The 19,719-nt window shown below is 40.9% G+C and overlaps 1 protein-coding gene across 1 annotated transcript in view; it reads right to left on the bottom strand.

The window, feature by feature from the left end:
• Positions 1-1,382: 1,382 nt before the first annotated feature.
• LOC306644542 (uncharacterized protein) overlaps positions 1,383-19,719 on the bottom strand; it is a gene marked incomplete at its 5' end in the record, with an annotated part of 118,028 nt that continues 99,691 nt past the window's right edge. The window contains one exon of the mRNA XM_079111593.1: positions 1,383-1,531. The remainder of the gene's footprint in view (positions 1,532-19,719) is intronic.

The following is a 19,719-nucleotide window of genomic DNA, read 5'->3' as shown; positions in this document are numbered from 1 at the left end:
AGTTTTTTTTTGTTTTGTTTTGTTTTGTTTTTGAGACAGAGTCTCACTAAATTGCCCAGGTCAACCCAAACTTGCAATCCCCTTGCCTCAGCCTCCCAGGTAGTGGGGTTCACAGGCATGGCCACTGTGTCCCCCTGCAGGAAAGATTTCCATTGTCAAGAGTTCCCCACAGTGGGCTGCAGGCTCCAGGCCTACAGGGGCCCTGCACTGTGAGCACCAGGTCTCCCAGCAGTAGCAGTTTGCTTTCTTAGAGTTTACAAGCACTTTCACCCCTTTTATTCAGAGTGGCACCAAACTGCTTCTTCTCAAGTAAATTAAACAAATTCATAGGCTAATTAATAAAAATTGTGCTTAAGATAAAAGGAAGTGTGAGAGAGGCATTTACAGATATTCCAGCTACACTGTTGTTATTGGGTGTGTTGGAGGGTGGGTGTTTGAAGGGGACTGTGAGAAAGAAGAAAGAAAGAAAGAAAGAAAGAAAGAGAGAGAGAGAGAGAGAGAGAGAAGGAAGGAAGGAAGGAAGGAAGGAAGGAAGGAAGGAAGGAAAGAGAGAGAAAGAAAGAAAAGAGGACCCACACTCAGAGACTCTGCAAAGCTAAAGGCCTCACCTACGGTCTTAGGAAAAATGTGGTAACAGCAAATCCTGGCACCTGAATTGACCTCCTGTGCTCAGGAGTATGCATAAAGAGCACACATTTCATCTATGACCTGACCACTGTGGGACAGGAAGGATTTTGTTTCCTCTTTAGGAAGATGTGATAATGAAGAGGGGGGAGGGATTTCTTCACTTTGTGAATGGATTTATCACTGGATTTTTATGTAAAAGGGAGGTTTCTGTAAGTTTAAAGGGGTCAAAACTGAAATTATAGGAAGTTGAAGCAGATTTACTAGGTATTCAGTATTAATATAGGTTTTAAGTTTTTAAAATTTTTAGGAACTGACCCCATTATATGAAGTAAGGTGCCTTTAAATTTGTTGAGAAAACGGGAGAGAAAATACAAAGTGCCATCACATACCATGTCTTTAGTTTTCTGGAGTCCCAATAACAGCACAGTTCTTAAAATTCCAAGGTAGCATTTGGGCCTCATCTTGTTGCTATACTACGGGAAAATTTGACTTGCAGTTGTCTTATATTTTCTGAAGTTTCAACATGGTATCATGTCTTTCCTGGCCCACTGGGCTAGCAGAACACTGTTAATAATGATGCTTAATAATGATAATGATGATGATAAAGGCTTATTGAAGATGTACTTTATGCCAGACATTGTTCTAAACACTTTATAAGCATTTTCTCCCTAGTTATTACAAGAATTCTACAAGGCAAATGCAGTATGATAAATAAATGAATAAAACACCATTTTAGTGATGAGGAATTGAATCTTGGAAATATAGATGACTTACATGTAGTTACATAGCTAATTAGTGATGAAACAATGTTCAAACTCACAGCCTGACCTTTGGATGCAATCTCTCCAGTTTGGGGCAAGAATTGTTTTCTTGTGTCTTCTTTGAGCTCATATTCTGTTTCCCCCTTTAGAAGAAAAAGATAAAATAAAACACAATGAGTCATTTCCACTCCCGCTCTGCTCTGTTCTCTTACTGACCCCCCGGGGGGCAGCTTTCCCTCCTGAAGTCACACAGAAGTAGGACCAAAAACTCTCAGAAGCTGTTGGTCAGAGTAGAGAAATAAAGACTGGGACATCTATTTAATGTAGAAGGATGTTCTGCCCCCACAGACTGGAGAGAGGGTAGGAGGCAGAGGAGATCCCTGAGAGATGTGGGGGAGAACCCCAGAAGCCGGCCTATGGGAGTCTGAGGACCGGGCTCTTCTCTTAGCACCAAGTTCCTGATCCATCACTTGTGGTCCTATGTAGCCTGCACCCACCCAAAAGTCCTCACCCCAGAGTGAGGCCTGTGGACATCTGTGTGGAATGGGTATATCTAGAGAGGACCTGGCCCTTGGCCAAGGTGAGTATGAATAGAACTACTTGGAATTTTCTAAAGGAAGACGGCGATAGACATTCATTGTTTTAAAGAGGCAACAGGAAAATAGGGAAAAGGGGTGGCTCCTTTTAATAAAGCTATATATTTCTAAGAGATGTAAAAGACCAGGCAAGTTCCGATTTAACTTTCTCAATTGAAAATAACTACGATCATAAAACATGCCTCCCTTGGCAAGATGAAAGTCACTTTAGGAAGGGTGGAACCTTTCAAAAGCTATAGACCATGATGCCAATGGAGAAGCCTATGGTTTCTTGGCAATTTGGTACTTCTGTGCAAGCAGAGGGCAGTTTCTTTCCCTGCTGAGCAGGGCATCCAAGTCAGGACCGCTGGCCACCACATGCATCCTTCTGCAGACAAAGTACCAACAGGCTTTCCGTGAGGCAGCCCTTATGAGCTGGGGGTGGACATCAGTGTCTTTGATGGCTTGTGACCACTGGAAAGATTATATATTTATTTTTTAATTAACATTCAGGTTGTTAAAGTTATAAAATAAAAAACCTAGTTATTAAACTTTGAAATTCATTTTACAGATTCTAATATTCTAAGTAATACTCTAGCAAAATTTTAACAATCTCTCTGAAAGGGCCTTTGATTATATTTTATATTATTTACAAACTTAATAAATGAACCCCTTTAAGTATTTCAAATGCATTTATACATTTAATGGAGTCTATTTCCTTTGAAGAGATTCAATTCTCTGACTAATACACACATTTTCCCAAGACCTTATGTCTTATAAATCTAATAATAGTCTAAACATATATGTGGTGAATTTTATTTTCTCTTGACTAGTTCAGTACTGTTAGCAAACAGTAAAATTTCAGCCTAAAATCACAAGTCTAAATTAGTCCCTTAAGGTGTGGGTGTGACTCAGCGTTAGAACCCTTGCCCAGCATGCACAAGGCCCTGGGTTCAATCCCCAGCACCACAAAATGATAATAATAATAATAATAAAAACAATTCCTCAATTATTTTTCATTAGACACATAAGGTTAATCTGCAAAATACTCCAAAGTTGCAAAAAATTTTTTCAGTACTAAGGATTTAACCCAGGACTTTGTAAGTGGTAGGCAAGTGCTCACTCAGCTGTACTTCCCCAGCTAAAGTTCCAAATTCTTGAATATGACTAGTATTTTATTTTACTTATTTATTATTTGGCACCAGGGATTGAATCCAGGGGCGCTTAACCACTGAGCCACATCTCCAGCCCCCCCACCTTTTTTTAATATATCTTTTTTGGTTGTAGGTAGACAAAATACCTTTATTTTGTTTTCTTATGTGGTGCTGAGGATTGAACCCAGGACCTCACATGTGCTAGGCAGGCACTCTACCACTGAGCCACAACCCCAGCCCCCTTAGCTCTTTTTTATATTTTATGTTGAGGTAGGGTCTTACTGAGTTGCTTAGGGCCTCGCTAAGTTGCTGAGGCTGGCTTTGAACTCAAAATTGTCCTGCCTCAACCTCCCAAGTCACTGGGATTATAGGCCACCATGCCCAGCATGACTAGTATTTAAAATACCAAAATGTACAGATTATTTCTAATATTTTAATTTGATATATTTTATATCTATACATAATTACAAATATCTATCTCAAACCCACAAAGGAAACAAATACTTTGCCCTAAACAATTTTAGTCTTTTTTTTCCCCTGCAGACTTTCCAAGAGTTATTCATGGGTCAGAGGTTTCACTGAGATTTGAGGGCTTGGATTGAGGCTCCAGGGTAGATTTTCTCGTGGCTCATTCGGAGCCTCTTTATATAATCCTATCTCTAGGACTCCACACCTCCCCATACTGGGAATTGAATCCAGGGCTCCACACATACTAGGCAAGTGTTCTAAAACTGTGCTACAGCCCCTGCTCTTTTCTTTGGTTGTTGACGGACCTTTATTTTATTCATTTATTTATATTCAGTGCTAAGAATCAAACCCAGTGCTTCACACAAGCCAGGCAAGTGCTCTACCACTGAGCCACAACCCCAGCTCCATCCCCTGTTCTTTTTGTTTTTTATTTTGAGACATGGTCTAAGTTACCCAGGATGACCTCCAACTTTGGAATCCTCCTGCCTCGGCCTGTTAAATAGTTGGGATGACAGGAATGTGCCACTACTTCTGGTTCTCTCTCTAGATCTAGAACTTTTAATCGCACATAGTCAGTATTACCTAATTCTCCAATCTACTTGGGAAAGTCTATCGATTCTGCATTTATTTGATTCTTTAATATTTAAATGTATTAATGGTAAACTTAAAGAACTTTAGACTTCATGGAATTCTTTTCTTATGTTTCCTATCTGATGGAGCTGTACCTTATATAGATACAAAATACAGTGCTGGGCACAGTGGCACAGGCCTGTAATCCCAGTGGTTCTGGAGGCTGAGGCAGGAGGATCTCGAGTTCAAAGCCAGCCTCAGCAACAGCAAGGAGCTAAGCAACTCAGTGAGACCCTGTCTCTAAATAAAATACAAAATAGGGCTGAGGATGTGGCTCAGTGGTTGTGTGCCCCTGAATTCAATCCCTGGTTACCCCACCCCCCCAAAATACTATGTGACTGAATTTTAGATTTATCTCAAGATTTAGTCTATGTGGTTTCAGCTTCTGAGGTCATTCTATAGCTCACCTCCAGGAAAAGAAAACAGCCAGTGGATACCATTACAAGAACAGAAGGGAAGAAAGGAGTTTAAAGGTTTTATGGAACAGTACAGGATCTGATTTTTTGTTTGTTTGTTTGTTTTTGGTAGTGGGGGATTGAACCCAGGGTACTTTACCACAGAGCTACAACCCTGGTCCTTTTTAAAATCATTATTATTATTATTTTTTTTTTTTTTTATTTTGAGACAGGATCTCACTAAGTTACTTAGGGCCTCACTAAGTTGCCAGGGCTGAACTTGAACTTGCAATCCTCTTGCCTCAACCTCCCAAATTGCTGGGATTACAGGTGTGCTACCACGCTGAACACTTTTTTTATTTTATTTTATTTTATTTTATTTATTTATTTTTGGTATTGGAGATTGAACCCAGGGGATCTTTATTACTGAGTTGCACCCCCAGCCCATTTTTATTTTTTACTTTGAGGCAGGTTCTTGTTGTTGAGACTGGTCTAGAACTTGCAATCTTACTGCCTCAGCCTTGCAAATAGCTGGGATTAATTATAGGCATGTGCTACCAAGCCCAGCCAAGATCTGAAATTTTTACTTAATGCTTGGCAAACATGACATTTAAGTGTAATGTGTGATTCTGGGTTGGATTCTGAACAGGAGTAGGGATAGGGAATGAAGGAAGATTGGCGAAAGAAAACTATGGAGACATTGACACATTTTTACTGTATACTAAATAATAATATTTTATGGGGCTGGGGTTGTGGCTCAGTGGTAGAGCGCTTGCCTAGCACATGTGAGGCACTGAGTTCAATTCTCACTCAGCACCACATATAAATAAAATAAAGGTCCACTGACAACTAAAAAGAGCACACATTTCTTAAAATAATAATAATAATAATAATAATATTTTATTAGTGTTAATGTCTTTAATTAGCTACTTTAACTATGCTTATTTAAGAGGATGTTCTTGTTTTTAGGAAATGCACACTGAGGCATCTGAGGATAAAGGAGCCTTATGTCTAACTCTCAAATGATTCAGGACAAAACTGTGCCTATGGAGAGAGTGATGAAGCAAATGTGGCAAAAATATTAATAGTTGCTCAGTTTATGCAAATTAGAAAGTGATCTAGAGGATAATAGCCAGTTGTTACCGAATACTCCATTTTCACCTTCACGATAACTATCTTTAGGAGGGTAAGTGGTGAAATGAACCAACTTCAACCAGGTGGATGAGAAAAACAACCAGAAGGTACAAGAACAACCAAATAGAAGGGAACTTGGCGCGGGCACGACTGTGGATCACAGCTGCCTGTGTTACCCAAGTCCTGGGCCAGAGACTGACTCTGGGCATCCCAACAAACCAGGCCTGCCCATGCTCTCCAAAAACCAAGCAGAAAAGGTAATGGTGAAGAACAGGAAAAGAACTTCAATGGATATGACCATATTGGGAAGGCAAAGTGAGATCCAGCGTCTCAGTTCCTAAAACTGACAGGCGCTTTAGGTTTAAATAAAGGAAGAATTGGGGTAGCAACAAGAGAGGCTGTATAATTAAGCAGTCTTGGTCAAGGTATGGTCTGATTGGCCCTTGTCTCAGTTCTAGTGCTGTGAGGTGGCTCTGGAGAGGTCTTATCACTTGTCACTCGGGATGTTTTTTTCTACCTGTTGTTTTTTCCACTTGTTGCTCAGGATGTTTATCCGTGAGTCCTGGGATCCTGGAAGGGGGCAGTTCAGCTTCCATGAAGATGACTGCTCCTGCTTAGGGGAGCAGTGTCATCCTGGGGTGATGTGCCTGCTTCCCCCTGTTCCTGGAAGATACAGGACAAGGACTGGCGCTTTCTAGGCACCACATCAGGGATCTCAAACAAGATGCTGTAAATCTCCCTGAAAATATGACCCAGTCTTGAAGGGGGTGAGATAGGTTGGGTAAATTTAGGGCTAGTAAACCTCCTATTAGTAGTTTTAGATGAACAGTCCTTAAAGGCTTAACATGCCTATGTGCAGAGCTGAGCAGGAGCCTGACCCACAGTTTAATGTAATAAAGGAGACGGATACAAACTGATGGCAGAGATGCCAAGCTTTATCCTGCATTTGCAGGTCTGGGTAGAGTCCCTGATTTCAGCAAAGGCTGCCTCTCTAAGTCCCTGCTACACCTACAACTTTGGACAATTTCAGGCTCAGACTTATACAAAAGTAAAAAAAGGAAAATAAAAAGCACATTTTGTCTAAGTCTCACTATTTGCACTATTCGTTCTCTGTTAAAGCATCCAAATCAATATTCTCACTGATATGATACATATTCACATTGTAAAAGAAGTTTCACAAAGCAAGATCTATTTTTACAACTTGCTAAGCCCTCTGACATTTTCTATTCTAGTCTATTTCGTTCTTCAACTGTGGGTGCTGGGATTGTAGCTCAATGGTAGGCTCCTTGCCTAGCATGTATGAGACCTCAGGTATGATGTTCAGCATTACAAAAAAATAAATAAATAAAAATAAATAAAAATGCAAGTCCCAATCTACTAAAAATGATTTCACTAACCACTAATGGGTGAAAACTTGGCAGTATAAGAACCTCTAAGTTACACAATATATACATGCATCACAACATTACATTGTTCCTCATAAACATGTAAAAATATTATATGTCAATCAAAATAATTTTTTAAAACTCACTAAATGGAGCTCAAGAAATTGTTGATTTTATAAGTCAGAAATGCTCAAATATTGGCAGTTTCAAATAGTTGAATCAAATAGATGTCTATAAATCAGACTAACAGCATCTGTTTCCTGCAATTTTATGGTCTCAAATGAACAATAACAAGAAGCTAGTGAATGTGTACACAGAATCACTTGTGTGAACTTATGTGTGAATTCCAGGCAGTGAACTTATATTTGTTGTACATAAACACACTCACTAGTGTGCACACACCCTTATAAAGTGCACTTTATAAGAGTGCTCATTGTCTTGTTCCTATCATTATGAGGTTACTTTATGAAGCAAAAGTGACTGAAACATGAAAATAATCATAATAAAGTGACTTAATAAAATTAGTCCCCATCCTAATATTCTATTATACTAATAATGCTAATCACATACTCTTCTTTGGGCAAATTTATTTTGTCAATTTCTCATGCATTGTTAGGTATACATCTGATAATACATTGCAATACGATATAAATTGATCACAAAGTAAAGTGGCAGGTAATACGGAAGCTATAAAACTTCATATCATGAAAGAAAGTGAAAGAGAACTACTTGAACTCCATGCAAAGCCTCTGTCAAAGCAAGTGGCAATTGGTAAAATCTGCATAGGTGGTTAAAAAAGCCTTTCAATATATGAAAAGTCCTTGGAACACTACTAAGGAATAGAAAGAAATGAGCTACAATACATGCAACTACATGACAAATCTCAACTCAGGAAAAAAGCCTGACACATACAAAAAAAAAAAAAATCCTCTATATTGTATGAATCAATTTATTTGCAGTTCTAGGATATGAAAAACTAACCTGTGGTGAGAGAAATCAGAAAAGAAGTTGCTTGAGTGTTTTAATCAGCTCTTTCACTGCTGTGACTAAAAGACCCAAGCAGCACAATTGTAGAGGAGGAAAAGTTTATTTAAGGGCTCAGTTTCAGCGGTCTCAGTTCACAGAAGGCTAGTAGCTCCATTCCTCAGGGCCTGAGGTGAAGCAAAACATCATGGCAGAAGAGTGTGGCAGAGGTACGTGACTCAGGGCCTGACACATTCCTTGGTGATCAGTTTCTAACATATTGCAGTGTATTACCAAATATTGATAATATTTGCTTCCTGAGACTCCACTCTCCAGATACAAAATGTATACCCCATAGCCACGCCCTCAATGAAGCACTTCCTCCAGCCACATGCCCCACTTGCCTCCAGTTACCACTCAGTTAATCCTATCAGGAATTAACTCAATGATTAGGTTAAGGACATACTAAATCATTTCTCCTCTGAACCATCTTGCATTGTCTCACATGTGAGCTTTTGGGGGATACCATATCTAAACACTAACATTGGGGGAGGGGGATCTGACCCGGAAGATAGAAGAAAGGGACTTCTGGGATGATGAAATATTCTGTCTCAGTATGAATTCCTGAAAAATGAATGATACACTTAAGATCTAAGCATTAAGATCTGGTATATAAATATTATCCAATTAATTATACTTATTTATTATATTTATTTTTGCATAAGAAAGGGAGAACAACTTGGGAAAATTGATAAAAGCCTCAAATATTTTAGCAAAAGATGCACTTTTTAGGGTCATCTACAAAAGTTAAATGGGAATTGGTCCAAGCAGTTGGGCACATTGGCACATGCCTAGAGTCCCAGCTACTTGGGAGAGTGAGGCAGGAGTGTAAGTTCAAGTACAACCTGGACAATTTAGTGACAGCCTGTCTCAAAATAAAAAATAAGGACTGAAGATACAGCTCAATAGTAGAGTTCCCCCTAGGTTCAATCCCAGTACTACAAACAAAGAGGATTTGATCTATATCATGCCATCCAACAGTTTTGTCAGAAAAATTATGTGCCCTTCCAAATAAGAAATACTTGGTTTATTCTTTGCTCTGTGAATCACAATGGCTGTAGTTATAGACTATTTTTTTTGAAATATATATTAAAATACATTTGTAGGGAATGGGATTGTGGCTCAGTGGTAGAGCACTTGCCCAGCATGTGTGAGGCACTGGGTTCAATTCTCAGAACCACATAGAAATAAGTAAAAAAAATAAAGGCCCATCAATAACTAATAAAAATATTTTTAAAAATATTTATAATTTGTATTCTCTTTTTAAAGATAAATTCTCATTTTAAGATTCATTCATGGATGGGAGGGAGGTAAGAATGGAGGAAGGAGGGACTGGATAGAGGGAAAAGAGGGGTGGGAGGGGTAGGGGGGAGGAAAAAATAACAGAATGAATCAAACACTATTATCCTATGAAAATGTATGACTACACAAATGGTATGCCTTTATTCATGTACAAACAGAGAAAGAGTATGTATCCCATTTGTGTACAATAAAAATAAATTTTAAAAAAAGATTCATTCATTCAACAAATCTGTATCAAGAGCTCACCAGGTGCCAGGCATTGTTCTAAGTGGTTGGGATATATAAGAACAAAAAAGGCAAGGATCCCTGCCCCTGTGGAGTGTACATTCTCACAGGAGAAACAAACAATCTGGGGTAAAGAGACAAACCGAGGTAACAGAGAAGAATGAGAAGGGTTGAAGGTGAAGCAATGACTTGAATGAGTGAGGTCAGGGAAGCGAATTTCTGGGGGAAGAACATTCCAGACTGAGGAAACAGCTGAAGCTGAGGTGAGAGCATGCTTGGCAGGTTCAGGAGACAGAGAGGAGGCCAGTATGGTGGGAGCTGAGCAAGCTGCAAAAGGTGAACAGGAGGGAGGTCTGAGGGACCAGGGGTTAGATGGTGTGGGTGTTGGTGGGCCTTTTCCTGGTATGCAGTCCTCTGTCCTACCCAAGTCAAAGTGGGGACTGTGTGCATGTGTGTAAAGTCCTCTCACTCCTCTCTGGTTATATCTCCCATGATTTCCTGCCCTGACCTCATAGCACTATGTCCAAAACAGAACTCCCAAACGCTCAAGAGTTAAGAGCACAGATTTCTACTCAGCCGGTCAAGATAGCAACTTTCTTCTCTCTCACGCCCCAAAGTCCTACCAATCCTACCCCTACCAGGCTCTGGGACTCACTCTTTTCCCCAGTGTCACTGCCCCTGTTACCGTCACCTCCTTCCTGACTTTCCAGCTCAGCCTCCTTACACCTGCCTTCCAGTCTCCCATCCTCAGCTGTCAGAATGACCTCTCTCAAACCTAAGTCTGATTTCATAACTCCTCTGCTTCAAATCCTTGGTGGCGTCCCCTGGCCACAGGATAAAGCCCTACTCATGAGGATGACTGCTAGGTCCTTCTCCACCAGAGTCCCACCGTCTTATCTCCTTCACACTAGACTCCAGTGGCTGCAGTCTCCACCACCAGGACACACCTTGCATTTTCGTGCCTTGGTGGCTGCTATTTCTAATTTCTGAAATGCTTCCCCGCATCCTGGTGATCATGTGTGCATCCGTCAAGATCTGACTCAAGGGAACTCCACTGTGACTCCCTCGCCTCATCTTCCCACCTTCCCAGCCAGGTAGGCTCTTCTCCATGCCTCCAGAACACTCGCACATGCCTTCGGCTTTGTCCTCACAGTTATGAGTATGTCCACCTGCTACGTGCCTCAGCCTCCCGCCACCTCCCTATGTGTTCCTGCCATGCCAACCTCTATTTCTAGTCCTCCCTACAAGATCTAACAAAGCTCACAGCCAATTTCAGTCAATGCCCCTGAGGGTCCAAGGTTTGCTTTAGTCACCTTTTCCTGATACAATGAGTAAAATCCTCCTGTGAGCACAACCATCTATGTATGGGGTGGCAGAACTAGGATTTATTTTTTCTAGTACTTAGGATTGAACCTTGTACCTACCACTGAGCTACATCCCCACCCCTTTCTATTTTATTTAGAATCAAAGTCTCCTTAAGTTGCCCATGCTGATCTCAAACTTGTGATCCTCCTGCCTCATCTCCTGAGTAGCTGAATTTCAGATTTATGCCACTGTGCCTGACTGGAATTAGATTATTAACCAATTCCCCAGTCCTGAGTTCTACATGTTACCCCTCCACATGCAGAGTAGCTTTATATTTGTGTATGCATTTATGTGTGTTTAAATTAAAAAAAAAAAAACTTAAACATATATGTATATACTACAAGCTGTGTGTGATGACGCACACCTGCAAATCCAGCAACTTGGGAGGCTGAGGCAGGAGGTTCACAAGTTTAAGACCAGCCTCAGCAACTTAGTGAGGCCCTAAGCAACTTAGCAAGACCCCGGCTTAAAATAAAAAATAATAAGGGATGGGGTGAAACTCAGTGGTTAACCATCTTTGGGTTCGATCCCCTTTTCCCCCCAAAAAAATATATATATACACATACATACATACTATATATTATAGATATAATTATTATATATAATATATGTACATATTATATACAACATGTATGTGTATAAATATATTTATATTTATGAATCCTAGTTCTATTCTATAGCTTATACATGTACACATATGTTTAGAATGAAAGTTTCAGGGTTGAGGATGTAGCTCTCTGGTAACATACTTGCCTAGCATGCACAGAGCCCTAGGTTAAATCTCAGTTGCACACACAAAAAAAATTAAAAATAAACAAACAAAAAATAAATTGAGGGGCTGGGGTTGTGGTTCAGTGGTAGAGCACTTGCCTCCCATGTGTGAGGCACTGGGTTCAATTCTCAGCACCACATATAAATAAATGAATAAAATAAAGGTCCACCAACAATTTAAAAAATATTTTAATAAATAAATAAATAAATTGAAAGTTCTATCCTTAAATGGTTGTTTACATCCCACAACATCTCTATCAATAGATATTTGTAGGTTTTGGTATAATTGCATATATGTAATATATACTTGTTGCTGTATATTGTACCATAAACAATTTTAGGATTTAAGTAGTTACTACTAATCAGCTACCACTGATATATTTATATACATAAATACAATTTTAGAGTTCCAATAATAACTGATAATATAAAAATGGCTAATCATGCTATTTCTAATCACTCAGTCCCCAAAAGAAAAGTCAGCTCTCAAACAAATAGTAGTTTAGCCTCCATAATGGGAGGGAAAGTACTCCCATGGTCTCAGCAGCCTTGGGTCCCCTGTTCAGCTCCTGCCTTTAAAGGGCTGACTGGGCACATCAGAGGGGAGAGACTTTGCTCCGTTTTCCCTGGGGTCCTAAGATGAGCGAGTGCACAGAGTGCTGGGCCAGTTCCCTTCAGGCTTACAGTGTCAGGAGGGACTGGGGAGGAGCCAGGGCCGGAGGCACCTCCTCACACCTCCATCTCTGCTGTTGTCAGAGAGCTTCCTGGCTTCCTTTTGTGATCAGCCGGTCCTGGAAAGGCTGCAGCAGATGGCTAATTACCATAATGCACAGAGCTTTTGAGGGTCCTGGGTGCAAACTCCGGCGTGACCAAGCCAAGAGCAGCTGCATCTAATGTGGCATGTGGAGCCAACATTACGCTTTACCCACACACCCATCCTGACCTTTCCAATGGGAAGCCGATGGCACAGTTTGGAACAGATGGCCAAGAGAAACACGAGGGAAAAGCCCTCCCGACCAGCTGTAGTGTCCCTTTTCCAGCCTCCTAGCCTAACAGCATCCGAGTTGACAAGAAGCTCATTATCCCCATTGTGTCTTTCTCTCATGGTGTTTATTTTCAGAGTAAGTATGAACCCGAAGAGTCTCCTCCTTAATGTTCCTGTTCCTAGCTATTGGGAAACTTGTAAATGATGTCTGCAGCCAGCAGTTTGGGTCTGCTGGACCCTGCCTGGGTACTGATCTTGGCAAGCACTTTTCCCTGCAGGTAAACTTCGGGACTCCCACCAGATGATTTAGCCCTCCCTGGTTGATACTAGAAGTGATCCTGAGCTTGGAGGCATGTAAGCAGCTCTTGCTCATTCTAGGATTTAGCATCAAATCATACTACTCATCAGATGATGAGCTTGAAAGTTTAGAGCTGAAAAAGAAATATTGTAGCAGAATGAAGATTTAAAAAAAAAAAAAAATCAAGACTCCTTATGAAGATGGATCCAGATTTTTGCTTTAAAAAAACCCTTGAGGGCTGAGGTTGTAGCTTAAGGCCTGGTTCCAATCCCCAGTACTGAAGGAAAAAAGAAAAGAAAAGAAAAATGAAAAAAAAGAACAGAAATCCTTCAATATTCATGGAAGAAGAGACTGGGTAAAATTACAAAGGAGGCCCATATACTATATGTCTAAATATTTAAAGTTAACAAATTAAGTTAGCAAACTGTTTAACAAAATGCTATGTTCTCTTACCTGGATAAATATCCTCCTTTATACCCTGGAAGGCCAGATTTGAATACAGATTCTATGGGCTCCTTAGAGTTCTCAGCCAGAACTTGAAGAGTCGGTTGTGGGGGGGGGACTGGGCTCCAGGGTTCTTGCCCATAAACCCCACCCCCTTCTTCCCGCCCCAGTTTTATCCCACCTGAAGGAAGCCCCCAATAGATATATGAGACATCCTAGCCTTCCCAGCCAAGCTCTGAACACACACCCCTCCACAGACACCACTTGGCCTACACACACAGGTACACACAGGTGTACACACAGGTGAAGAGAGAGGAACAGATCCTGCAAGTAGGCCCCAGCCACTGTGGCAGAAAATTCTAGGCCACAGTACATGGAGGGTGGTCTGCAAACTACAGTCCATGGGCCAAATCTGGCCTTTTTCTTGTTCTTATAAATAAAGTTTCATTGGAAGATGATCTATTCTAGGGATATTTTCATGCTACAATGGCAGAATTAAGTACTTGCCATCCTGAAATGTTTCCTATGTGGTCTAGAAGGTGTTATGGAAGGCAGACTGGGCAGCCATGACCCTTGCCTAAGTGGACACCTCAACAGACAGGCAGGAACACAGCCTGAGTACGGCCAGAGCCTGCTCCTCTAAGGTATAGTGCCCCATCTCTTCTGCATCTAAGAACAGTACTGCTTCTAGGTAAGCCTTTTGTGATAGAAAAACACCTTAAACCTAAAAGCATGAGGAATTAATAGAAATTTGGTTGTTAGAGAGTAGAGAAAAGGAAGGGATTGAGCAATGTGCCTGAGTAGTAAGGAACTTCTAAAAACAGGAGTAACAGATTTTTACCATAAATTATGAGCATTGCTGCAATAGTATCCCTTCACTTCCCCTATTTTCAATAGTTTGCTCTACGCAAATGACTTTGTATGAGTCAGTGGAGGTGGGTGGGTAGTATGAATCAAGGAAGGGGCTGACTCCTAGTCTGGGCCGACATAGTAATAGAGGCAGCATGTATGGAATGGAGTGGCAATATGATCCCCAAACAATTAATTCTGTAGAGGCAGGAAATGAGATCTAAAATTGATGATGAATTTGCCCTTGAGGCTTTACCAAAAAAAAAAAAAAAAAAAGAGGAAAATGCTGAACTTTAAACAAACTGGGGAACGAGTCAATCTTATGCAGCTGTAAAGGGCAGGGTGACCTCAGTTACATTGTAGTGCACATTTTTATAGCTAGATATTAAAAAGTACATCTTTCTAAAACACATGTGTTTGACACATTTAAAAGTGAAAATATGTAATCTGATCCTGAACTCTGGACCTCCAGTTGTTTCCCTGATACATCCCTTTCTTATCCAATTCTCTGATCCCTTCCATCCAAGGACCTTCCTTGCTTTTCCCAGACCAGGGTTCTGCTACAAGGACCATTCCAGAGGAGACAAATCTACCTGCTTCTAGGTTCTTGGCCATCAGCAATCCCAGGATTCTCCTGGCTGTGTTCAGCTTAGCTTATTTGTGGGCACCATTGCTTTGGGCTATGAGCTTCAGGGCTACTGGTTTCCTAGAGCACCAGGGCCCAGGCCCTGTTCCCTGCCTCTCAGTCTCAGGAGCTATGCGCTGTGATGAGCTTCTTCCCCACCTGGTGGTTGGCTGTTTTCTTCCCCTGATTTTAGACCTCATCCTGTTTTAGTGTTAGGCTGCCCTAGTACTCCTCAGTTCCGGGCCTAACAAATTCCATTTTTTCCTGGATTGTTCTCATTGAAGATGATAAAAAGTTTCAGTTTTAGGGTCTTCTAAAATTTTAAAGTTATTTTTAGATATAAAATAATGTGACTTTGTTTTTTTTTTAAATATTTTTAACTTTTTTCTCTTTGATACTGAGAGGAACTCTCTATCACTGAGCTACATCCCCAGTCCTTTTTACTTTATTTTGAGACAGGGTTTTGCTAAGTCCCTGAGGCTGGCCTTAAACTTGTGCTCCTCCTGCCTCAGCTTCCCAAGTCGCTGGAATTACAGGCATATGTTACTGCGCCTGGCATTTATGTTTTCTTAAAATATCTTATTTTTGTATGAAACAAAAACAATTCTTCCTGATTACCTAGTTGTATGCAATCAAACTCTGGTTTCCTACAAATTCAACATTTGTCTGCCTCAAGAATCTGAAAGTATTGGTCTTCATTACTGCAGAAAATGAATTTCCTCTGGTCTTCTATATTTCCAAACCTTGCAACTTCTTGAAAAGCTTTACAGAATGTCATCAATTTGTTTGTGTTTTGGGGACTACACTGGACACTGACCAAACTGTCAAACCTAAATGTTCTATGTGTAATTAAAATAAATAGCAAGCTGGGCAGGTGGCACATGCCTGTAATCCCAACTGCTCTGGAGGCTGAGGCAGGAAGATAGTGAGTTCAAAGCCAGTTCCAGCAACTTAGCAAGGTGGTAAGCAACTCAGTGAGACTCTGTCTTTAAATGAAATACCATACAAGGCTGGGGATGTTGCTCAGTAGTCGAGTGTCTCTGAGTTCAATCCCCGGTACACTGCCCCCCTCAAAAAAAGGCATTATACCGAAAATGTCTTTAAAATGCTTTCCTTAGCATGAAGAATGTCAGTATATAAACATAACTTATACAACCTTGCATACCCAAACATTGTGGAGGAGTTCTAAAACTACATCCCCCCGCCACCCGGCAGTACTGGGGATAGAAGCCAGGACCTTTTGTATGCTAGACAAGTGTTCTACCACTGAGCTACACTCCTAGTCCTAAAAATATGAATTCTGAGGCTTCACCCTGGGCCAATTGAGTCAGAACCTCTAAAGGAAGGGCCTGAGTTATAATATGCTCTATCCATAGTGGATCTTGATGGGCAGGTAAATTCCAAGTGAGTGGAAAGAAAAACAGAAATACACAACTTCTGAGTCATCAGCTTCAGCTTTACCTATCTTAAGAATTAAGGCCTTTCCCCCTCAACTCTATGGTGATTCACAGCAAAACCAGTTTGTTTTCTCTCTCCTTTAGTCCCGGTTTTTTGATGAAAACTAGGTCCTTTCTGGCTCCTCTCAGGGAAAACCTGAGTTGAAGTTGAAACTACTCACTTCCTAAATCACATGGTTATGGAGCTGTGAAATGAGTCTACTTACATAACTTACTATGTGACTTTTGATTTGCTGTGATAAAAATATGAACTGTAACCCTCTTTCCCTCAAGAATGTTACACACTTTTTTTTTTTTTTTTTTTTTTTTTTTTGAGGTAGGGTGTTGATATACTGTCCACGTTCATCTTGAATTTGTGATCCTCCTGTCTCAGCCTCTCAAGTAGCTGGGATAACAGGCATGTACCACTGCGCGTGGCTACATCATACCTTATCATACCATATCTGAGTAATCAGCCACTAGACTCCACAACACAGATAAGCCCATGACTTTGACGGACAGGTTGAGAAGCTTAGGCTGTGGCAGGGCTGCTCTCTGTCAGTCTTTGAGGTACTGTTTGCAATCTTGTTGCCAACCTGGGCAGCACTCTCTAGTGTCCAGGGGCCATGCATGTAGTCACAGATCTCCTTTGTGTTCAACAAGCTCTTCATCGCTTCCAAGAACGTGTTGTGGGAAGGTACAACTCAAATTTCAATTAGCCTTTACATCCATGGAGATCTACTTCCATCCTAATTGAGCAACTAGACTTCAATAATTGGACTCTAAACAAAATTGGAACTCGTCCACTATATGATCAGTATATCGCCTCTCTCTCTCTTTGTTTCCCTTTTGTTTCTCTCTCGCGCTCTCGCTCTCTCGCTTCCTTCCTTTCTTCCTTTCTCTCTCTTTCTTTTTCACTGAGGATCCTTTCTTTCTCTCTTTCTTTCACTGTGGATTGAACCCAAGGACCCTCTACTGCTGAGTTACATCCACAGTCCTTTTTATTTTGAAACAACTCAGTAGGTTGCTCAGGCTAGTATAGTTAATTTATTCATTCATTCATATATACAGGGGATTGAACCCAGGGATGCCTTACCCCTGAGCGACACCCCTGGTTAATTTTATTTTTTATTCTGAGACAGGGTCTTGCTAACTTGCTGAGGGTCTCACTAAATTTCTGAGACTGGCCTAGAACTTGTGATCCTCCTTCTTGGTTTCCTGAGAGGTTGGAATTTCATGAAATTTGCTCTTTTTATTCTTCCTTTCTCTCTCCTTCCTTTTTTTTTTTTTTTTTTTTTTTTTTTTTTTTGATGCTGAGGTTCAAACCCAGAGAGTTGCACCTGCAAGGAAAGCCCTCTATCACCGAGCTACACTCCCAACCTGAGTCTCCCCATATTTAAGCATTGTGAGAAAAACTGAAAAAAAAAAAAAAAAAACTTAGTATAGCAATAAACCATGTGATTACAAAATCATACTTTATCTCATTATTTTAACCATACAAAGCAAACTTAGCTCCTTTTCTCCTCTACAAACCCATTGCCTTTATCCTCTGATCTGGTCTTTTACTCAAAGATGCCAATCAGTCTAAAGTCTTGCTTCCTATTGCGCTCCATTAATCCCAGCTACTCAAGAGGCTAAAGTAGAAGGATGGCAAGTTCAAAGCCAGTCTAGGCAATTTAGTGAGACCCTGTCTCAAAACAAAATAAAAAGGGTTGGGGATGTAGCTGAGTAGTATTGCACTTGCTTAGAATGTGTGAGGGCCTTGATTCAATTCCAAGTACCACAAAATAAATAAAGAATTATAAATGATAAACATTAATTCCGAGCACATCAGTCACTGCAAGTAAAGTAAGTGGTTTCGTTTCGTTTAGTTTAGTTTAGTGAAGTTAGAAGGCAGAGGTTTTCAGACAATAATAAATAAAATCCAGCTATATACATTTTACAAGAGAAACACAGAGACATCAAAAAGTTGAAAGTTAAAAGGACAGAAAAGGTAAACCAGACAATTATTTACCAAAGAAAGTGTTTAGGTCAACTCTTTTGCTGCTGTGACTAAAAGGCCAGACCAGAACAATTGTAGAGGAGACAACGTTTATTTGGAGGCTCATGGTTTCAGAGGTCTCAGTCCATGAACAGCAGACGTTATTCCTTGGGGCTCAAGTGAGGCAGGGCATCATTGTGGAAGAGTACAATGGAGGGAGGCAGCTCACATGATGATCAGAAAGCAGAGAGAGAGAGAGATCTCCACTTGCCAAATACAAATACATACCTCAAAGCCACATCCCTAATTCCCTACCTCCTCCAGTCACACCCCACCTGCCTCCAGTTACCACTCAATCAATCCCATTAGGGGTTAAGGCTCTCACATCCCAATCATTTCCCCTCTGAACATGTCACATCCAAATCATAACAGAAAACTAGGGTGGCTATGTTAGTTTCATGTCAAAAGGTTTGTTACCTCTGAAAGTGCTATTTCTGCTAGAAGGTGTCAGGTAGGTCTCCCGCGTAGTGAAGAATGGGGATTCCACAAGTTGGGGGATGGTTCTTACTTTTCAAATTCACTCAATTTGCTCAACTCATGAAAAAAGAAAATAAAGGATGACTACGTGCTGAGCTAACAAAGCCAAAACACAGTCCTTGCTCTCAAATGTACAATATTATAGAGGACACAAATAAATAACTACACCAACAATTAAAGCCCAGTGGTCAGGGCTGCAACAGAGGGCTACAGGCAGACTCTCAACTATCTGAGAGGGAGGAAGGAATTTTGAAGGGATTCCATTCATTCACCCATTGGATGGATTTCCCTGATATCCAGGTGGCCTCCTACTCTTGATTCCTGACACACAGCTCGACTACACTTGTGACACTGAGGGGAAGAAGAGATAAACTCCAGGGGTGTAACGTGGTCCTAGGACCTGGAACCATCACTCTTATTTGGTTGGGATAGCTGGAGGAAATCCAGCTGGGTGGTTGGCAAGTCATAGTCCAGGCTCAGATCAGCCTTCAGAAGGTCCATCAAGAGAAGAAGGATGGAGGGAAAAGAGGGAGGGGAATAGAGAATATTTGGAAGCCCAGAAAGATGCCTAGAAAGATCATAACTCACGTCAGTGGTGGGAAGGGGAGGTGTTGGAGAAAATAAAGGTAGACCTGGTAATGTCGGGTATGGACCTAATAGAAGGTTTGGCATCCTGGGTCGGCTGAGTATCAGAGTTGAACTGCAAGACAGAGGGACGGTTGCTCAAGCAAGAACACTGTCCAGTTACT

The sequence above is a fragment of the Sciurus vulgaris genome (assembly GCF_902686455.1).
Source record: "Sciurus vulgaris genome assembly, chromosome: 14".
Lineage (NCBI taxonomy): Eukaryota > Metazoa > Chordata > Mammalia > Rodentia > Sciuridae > Sciurus > Sciurus vulgaris.
This window is presented reverse-complemented; position numbering and strand designations above follow the sequence as displayed.